This window comes from Tachypleus tridentatus, chromosome 2 (genome assembly GCF_004210375.1).
Source record: "Tachypleus tridentatus isolate NWPU-2018 chromosome 2, ASM421037v1, whole genome shotgun sequence".
In the NCBI taxonomy this organism is placed as follows: Eukaryota; Metazoa; Arthropoda; class Merostomata; order Xiphosura; family Limulidae; genus Tachypleus; species Tachypleus tridentatus.
This window is the reverse complement of record NC_134826.1, coordinates 49461980-49470142: the sequence shown is the minus strand read 5'-3', so window position 1 is coordinate 49470142 and position 8163 is coordinate 49461980. Positions and strand designations below refer to the sequence as shown.

At 35.8% G+C, this 8163-nt stretch overlaps 1 protein-coding gene across 1 annotated transcript in view; it reads right to left on the bottom strand.

Annotated features, from left to right (window-relative positions):
* Nucleotides 1-8163, bottom strand: part of LOC143243305 (DNA polymerase epsilon subunit 3-like) — a 79100-nt gene that overhangs the window by 28515 nt on the left and 42422 nt on the right. The gene's annotated exons all lie outside the window — the stretch shown is intronic.

Below are 8163 nucleotides of genomic sequence, written 5' to 3'. Positions count from 1 at the left end.
TGCTAAAATGTACTTTGCAATATAGGGTTGTAGGTGCTTTATAAAAGTTGCTCTTTAATCAGACACTAGTTTACGATGGATGTTAACAACATGCATTCAAACTTGTCAGTTACCTTAATTTAGCTATGGCTGTGTGCAGGTAGCCCATTACATAGTTTTGTGCAAACTGCCGAAGGAAACAAGACTTTAACATATATGTTTACAGCAATGTTACTAGCCATTTTTGGAAGAATAGTTTAATAATTATTTTGTCACAAGTGTATTTGAATTATCTGCAATGTGTACGAAATTATTTTTACAAAATAAAGGTTGAATTAATAATATTTCTACAGGGTGTTATACAGGGCAATCAGCGCTTACTTAGTGTGATATCACGCAGGTGAACAGAAATATATTCTTTCCAGAAATTTAACCGGATTGTGATTAGTTGCATTTAGAGAATTATCGTGGAGGTTTCCCAACTTTTGTTGTCATTGTTCTTCGAAACTGCTAGATGGTAGACATAGAAGCTGCTATACGTTTTTAATTACTTTCCTTTCAGTAAATTCACGATTAGTGCCTTCACTATTTTTAATAAACTATGTTTATGTTCAAGGTAGCTCTAACTTATCGTTTGAGTTTGTTCGTTTGTTGTGATTTAGAGCAAAGCTACATAATGGTCTGTCCATAAACATATCTTTTACCAACTGTAACTTGTGTGAGAGTGGTTGTACACGTTTAACATGTTATTTTTATTTTATCTCAAATTGAAAATTTCCCTAAATCGCAGCGTTATGAAGAGGTAACTTATCTTTTCTCGGTCTTGCATAACTGCTTAACTTTGCTGGAAGTGTAGGGTGGGGTAGAAAAAACTAAGTCACTTTAGCACGTTTATAAATAATAGTGTATGTACACTCACTAGAAAAAGTAGTGAAGTAGATACAGATACGTGTTAGGCGGCTGTATCTAGAACCATAGGAAACCGCGTGTTTTGTAATAATTTTCGATCACCAAATGATGAGACACTTTGTCATGGAAACGATAATGTTGAATGTTTCAAATCTCGTGAGTTATTATTTCTTATATAATTACCAAAAATATTTTATCTCGTTGGCTATTACAGCATCAATGGAACATAAATTTAGTCCAGTAATTGATAAGAAAACAATTTAATTGATTATATTAATCAATTTAAAGTTACAGTAATAAAATGTGTGCGGAAGAAAATCAATAGAAATAGAACATCCTATGTAGGGAATCGAACGCAGGGTTCCTGAACGTTAGGTAGGTCTGCTAGCCACTCAACCGTACGGAAACGCTATTAAGAGTTGCTTATATTTTATTATAATATAAATATATATAAACTATATATTGTTGTATTATTAGATATATTTTGTAAACTTACCATTTTAGTTTAAAATAACTTAAACAAAGTTTTGTACAATAATAAAAATCTAACCGTGACACGTACGTATTTTATTCTCACTCACGACACGTGAAATCATTTTTCAACACATAAATTGTATTTAAAGGTATATATTTATTTTATTTAGAATACTAATTAATTTACTAATCTGTATTTACACATTTACTTTTCATTCGCTATGCAATAATTTCTAGCTTCTATGTTGTAAATAGGAAGATCTTTGTAAATATCTTTATTACTTTGTTGTTTTTGAATTTCGCGCATTGCTACTCGAGGGCTGTCTGCGCTAGTCGTCCCTAATTTAGCATTGTAAGACTAGAGGGAAGGCAGCTAATCATCACCACCCACCACCAACTCTTGGGCTACTCTTTTACCAACGAAAACTGGGATTGACCGTCACATTATAATGCCCCACAGCTGAAAGAGCTAGCATGTTTGGTGCGAAGGGGGTTCGAAAACGCAACCCTGTGATTACGTACGAGTCGAGTGCCTTAACCACCTGGCCATGCCGGGCCTTCTTTATTACTATACTCAAATATGCACTCCTGTACTCTTTCAACATACTTAGATATAGCAGCAAGAAAACACAGTTCATCATCTGTGTAATGTATACCCATTAATTAACATATACCACACTATTCCGTCATGAAATTAACAAGATAAATCTTCAAAAGTAAAGTATTAAATAAAATATATATTGGCCTAAGCACATTTATTTTATTGTATTTTTTTCTTCAATACATTGGTCCAAAGTATTTAACTTTTAACGCAATTATGTTGTGTGTGTGTGTGCTGTAACACGCACATTTTTTTTCATAATTAGTAGTAATACTTCGAGGTACACACGTTAATAACCTGGGGAAATCTTATCTGTATGTGCTTACTGACACACGCAAACACCTTCCATCCTCATAAATGAAAAATTAATAAAAATAATTAAAAACAATCATTTTAAAAGTAATATATAAGTCCACAACTTTAACATCATATAAGTTAACTACTCATTAAGTGCTAAATAACTTTTATTTTCCAAATTCAAAAAACAATACTAATTTGGATTAGATTTTGAGAAACATGTCCCCTTTAAACATAGACATCGTATAAACTATAAAGATAACTATAAATCTGCTATCATGTATCCGGACCTTCCATCATTCATCGCCCTAGTGCCACACTGTCTTGAGTTCCCTGTACCCACTCCTTCAGAGAGAAAGCAGCCATCCTCAGAATGGAGTAGCAAATCAGAAGAGGAGGTAGAGGTTGAAGATTCAGATTACAGTTTCATTCCTGATGGGTCTCCAAGGAGGATTTACCAAGTTTCCCTGTTATCTTTGCCTTTGGGGCAGCAGGGACTCCTCAGCGCATTACAACAGGAAGCACTGGCCACAACGGACCGAGTTCTCTGTGGGGAGGTACAATGTCAAGTGTGAGCCACTAGTGTACATCCAGAAGGTGTTGTTTCCACCATTGCACATAAAATTGGGTCTCATGAAACAATTTGTCACAGGTCTTGATAAGGAGTCTGCAGCCTTTGAGACTTCTTCCCTGAGCTATCTGAGGCAAAGATCAAAGCTGGTGTCTTCGTTGGACCACAAATAAAGAAGATTCTGGAGTGCACAGAATTCCCCAAGGAGCTCAGTAGGAAGGCAAAAAAAGCTTGGGGCAACTTAGTCGTAGTGGTTCGGGGCTTCTTGGACAATCACAAGGCCGAAAAATATGTAAAACTGGTTGAGGCTCTGGTGAAGAACTACGGCAAAATGGGCTGCAGTATGTCCCTGAAAGTCCACATCCTTAACGCTCATCTTGATAAATTCAAGGAAAACGTGAGCATTCTCAGAGGAGCAAGACAAGCGCTTCCGCTAAGATATACTGGACATTGAACGCCGTTACCAAGAAGCATATAATTAAAGCATGATGGGAGACTATATTTGGGAGCTGATACGTGAAAGTGATTTACATTATAGTCGCAAATCTCAAAAAACTACTCACTTCTAGACATTTTTGTATAACTTGATTCATATGTTGTTTTATCAGACCTTATGTAAATGAAAATGTGCAAATTTGCTCCTTTTCACTTAGAAAATGGGTTAATTTTTAAATTTCATTATCCAGGTCATAAAAGCAAAGTTTGAAGGGAATAATGATTATTTTCTGTACTTTTGCAACATAAGCAATTAAGAAATAACACATACTATTCAGGAACAATATTTGTGTTACATTGTGTTATTTGTTATAAACAATTAAATGAATTACAAAGCTTAAAAAGGATTTGTTTTGTATATTTAAGATAAACGAATCTCCATTAGTGATGGCATTATTTGTTTGCAACCTCTTGGTGAATATGTAATTGTTTGAAGTCTGATTTTTTTTTCATATCAGTTTGGACACATAAAGTGGTTTGAGCAAAAACGCCTAACTTTTCCTGATTAAAGATCTCCATAGGACTTCATTTACTAATTGACACTTAATTACGTTTTCTTGCAGAAAAGACAGCACGTGATGCCCGAAGACAAACAGCTGTGTTTTGTGATCTCAGTTGTAGTATGTGACCTTTACAACAAGTTAGTGGTATATTTCATTACATATCAGTAGCATTGGTTCTATAGGTATTATCATTGTATCTCATAGAACTACGGTTTTGTACATGTCTTAAACTTGTTCTTTGAACCTGTGTGTTTTCTTAATATCATTAAGCTGTATGTTCTGTTGTGAAATTAATTAATGGCCAAGTTTATAAAGGTCACGTGGTTGATTAGTTATGTATCCTGCTTTTTGTGTGATGTATTTGTAGTTTAGTATTAAAGACCGAGTTCTCACCTGCTGGGCACATTTTTGTCAGATTTCAAGAACACGGTTGTTTGTTTGAAATTAAGCACAAGGCGTTAAATGGGCTATTTGTATTATGCTCACGACAAGTATCAAAACTCGGTTTCTAGCGTTGTAAATCCGCAGACATACAGCTGTGCCACTAGGAGAGCTTTAAGAACTTTGTGATAACTTTTCGGTAGGAGGCACCACACACTTAATTTCGTTCATGTTTCCTTGAAACTTTGAACGATATAATTTGTTTTACATTCTCAATATTTACTTTATCTTTGGGTTTATTGTATTATGTAACATAGTATTGTAACAGGAATGAGGCACGTACTGAACCAGTGGGAGAGAACTCACCAAGGGTTTTTTCCTCTTTCTCCACAGTCCATCGCATTCACTACAGAAACACTTCTTGTTTTCAGATACTGTGTTTGTCTATCTGTTTGTGTGTATGTGTTTTAATTAAGATTGTTGGGATGAAAATTTCCGCGTGCGACGAACTTAATTAGAACTCAGAGATAAATAGACAAACGTCCCTAAACTTGACGTTCGTCGAGCCTCCAGTTAGCGAGCGGATCCCACTGGTGTTTTGCAGTAAATCCGTGCATTGAATGATACCACAGGTAGGATCCTGATCTGATCCCTAATTTTAAAATGTTTCGTGACAAACCACATTGAATTCCTCCGTTAACCTCACATTTTCTCGTGAAATTGTTTGGTTTAATTAACCTTTTGTTAGATGCCTCGAGGTTACTGAGGCTGAGATTTGTTTGTTTTTTGAATTTCGCACAAAGCTACACGAGGGTTATCTGCGCCAGCTGTCCCTAATTCAGCAGTGTAAGACTAGAGGGAAAGACAGTTAGTCATCACCACCCAATGTGTAATGTCTGTGGCTATAGCACCCAAACACATGTGGGGATATTCTATCTATCAGACAAAATCAGATGCTGATGTCAGCTTCTAAGGAAAATTGGTCGAAGGTTAGAAGTTGAATGCTTGAACCAACAATATCTAAACTCCAAGTACCTTTTGCTGTCTGCAGCCAATTGTGGGAAAACATTTATTCTTGGTATCTATAAACATTCACAAAGTAGAAACAACCCACCCTTTTTATGAGATGTACAAAAAGGCTAAAATATTCTCATAGTAGAAATAGCTACCATATATTTCTACAAGACTCCCTACATACACCGTAACATTATAACGCCCACACAACTGAAAGGGCGAGCATGTTTGGTGTGACGGAGATTCGAACCCGCGACCTTTGGATTACGAGTTGAATGCCTTAACCACCTGGCCCACTCGACTCGTAATCAAATGCTTGCGTGAATTTCCCCATGTACTCAGTATGGAGAAGCACCGCACTCAAACTATTGGTAGACGTCGAAGATACAAATATTTTTTATTATTTCAAGCACAAACATGATTATCGCAAGTAGCCATTCAGACTATGTCTTTTATTTATTATCAAAATTTATTTGTATCTCACTAGAAATTTTTTCACCCGTTTCAAGCCCTGGGGGGAACAATTTCTCACTTTATTGTATAAGCCTATATAATATGTAATAATTTGGGAGTTGCAACAAGTCGTAATATATGTCTGTATGAGCGTATAGTCGTAATGTTTACACCAAAATCGTAATGATTACGCTCAAATCGTAATGGTTGGCATCTCTGTGTTCATCGTACAATTGGGCCTGGCATGGCCAAGCGCGTTAAGGCGTGCAACTCGTAATTTGAGGGTCGCGGGTTCGCATCCCCGTCGCGCCAAACATGCTCGCCCTTTCAGCCGTGGGGGTGTTATAATGTGACGGTCAATCTCACTGTTCGTTGGTAAAAGAGTAGCCCAAGAGTTGGCGGTGGATGGTGATGACTGGCTGCCTTCCCTCTAGTCTCACACTGCTAAGTTATGGACGGGTAGCGCAGATAGCCCTCGAGTAGCTTTGTGCGAAATTCAAAAACAAACAAACAAACCTCGCGGCGGACAGAGCGCGAGATCGTGTAGCTTTTGTTAAAAGAGTAACAGTTATCATTAAGTGATTTTGCTTAATTTAAGGTCATCAGTTAAATTTAAGATAAGCTATTTTATTTTATATCAATTTTTAGAAGACATAATTCTACAATTTGTAAATTATAATAAATTATAATTATAATAAAATGCTACCTTAATACTTGTTACTAAACCTCCCTTGCATTTTTTGTCTCAACGAAAACTCCCACTTTAGATATTAATAAAAAATCTTCCAGAGAACTGTTAGAAATAATATAAAATTACACAAGACTAGAATACACAAATATTGCAACAACAAAAAATGATAATAACTGAGTTAATTATCAAAGGAATATATGGAACGGAACTCTATCTAAATTAAGAGATGCTTTCCCAAGAAATAATTAAAAATTTGCATTATAAAATAAGGAATACGTATGTGGTAAATCGAAAGGAACTTTGAAGGAAGAAGAGAGATACAAACTAAGAGATAATTGAGCATAGAAACTAAGGAAATTAAATTGATTTGTAGCTTATATTTTTTAACAAGTTTGTGTGTGGAAATATATTCTAGACTTCTCTACCTATACATGTGTTAGATGTTGAAAGTTTTATGATATGTCACTCATGTGTACACGTTTAAGGATTTAATGTTTCAACTGCTGCATGTTACGTAACATCATCCACGTGACCTCACACGTCACGTTTCTTCAGTTGTTTGCTTCGCCACATTTCTTGGGTTTACTCGTTCCAAAATGAGATGCAGTAACGTATACTTGAATATGAACCATTTTAGTGAAAGGTGTATTTTGAGTGACAGCGCATGCAATAAATAAAGTATAAGCAGTTGTCTTTGATCGTACAATAATTAAACATACTATCTTGTTAATGAATGGTGGTTTGTTTATTTTAATTAAGTTACACGAGGGCTATCTGCGCTAGCTGTTCCTACTTTAGCAGTGTAAGACTAGAGGGAAGGCAGCTGGTCATCCCCACTCACCGCCAACTCTAGAGCTACTTTTTTTACCAGCTAGTAGTGGGATTGATCGTCACATTATAACTCTCCCACCGCCGAAAGGGCGAGCATGTTTGGCGTGACAGCGATTCGAACCTGCAACCCTCAGATAACGAGTCGAGCGCACTAACTACCTGTTTATGTCGGACCATGAATGGAATACATATTTTATTCATTAATGAAATATATATATATATATATATACATGTATATCAAAGAACTACAATTTTGAAAACAAAACAATATCAAGACGTCAAACATTTTTCCCTTGTTTTACGCATTTTATTTGGTTTATATTTTTTCTCGTTGTGTGGAGAATGCTTGATAGATAAACAAAAAACAAAAACAAAAAAAACAGCCAACCTCCATACATTAGAGAACAGTATTATAAGTGCATATAAGTTATTTTAAACCGAATTAATAGCTTTTGAACTTGTAATGAAGCTGTAAAAATTGATGCGAAAATAAGTAATTAACATGACAATACGACAGCAAATTATTGTTTTTTTTTTCTTTTGTTTCATAACTCTAGTGGGTCCAGCATGACCAGGTGATGATGGAGCTCGACTCGTAATTGGAAGATCACGGGTTCGAATTTACTTCACACCAAACATGCTCGCTTTGGGGAGGTTGTAATAATACAGTAATTCCCACCAAATGGTGGGGAGGTTGTAATAATACAGTAATTCACACCAAATGGTGGGGAGGTTGTAATAATACAGTAATTCCCACCATTCGTTAGTAAAATAGTAGACCAAGAGTTGGCGACGGGTGGTGATGAACAGCTAGCTGTCTTCACTCATATCTTACACTGCTAGGTACGGCTGACGCCCACATCCATCGTATAGCTTTGCGTGAAATTCAAAAACAAAAAACGCGTTAATTCATGTTTTCACAGGACCAATGAAAATAGTATCTTATTTATTGATTAGATCCCTA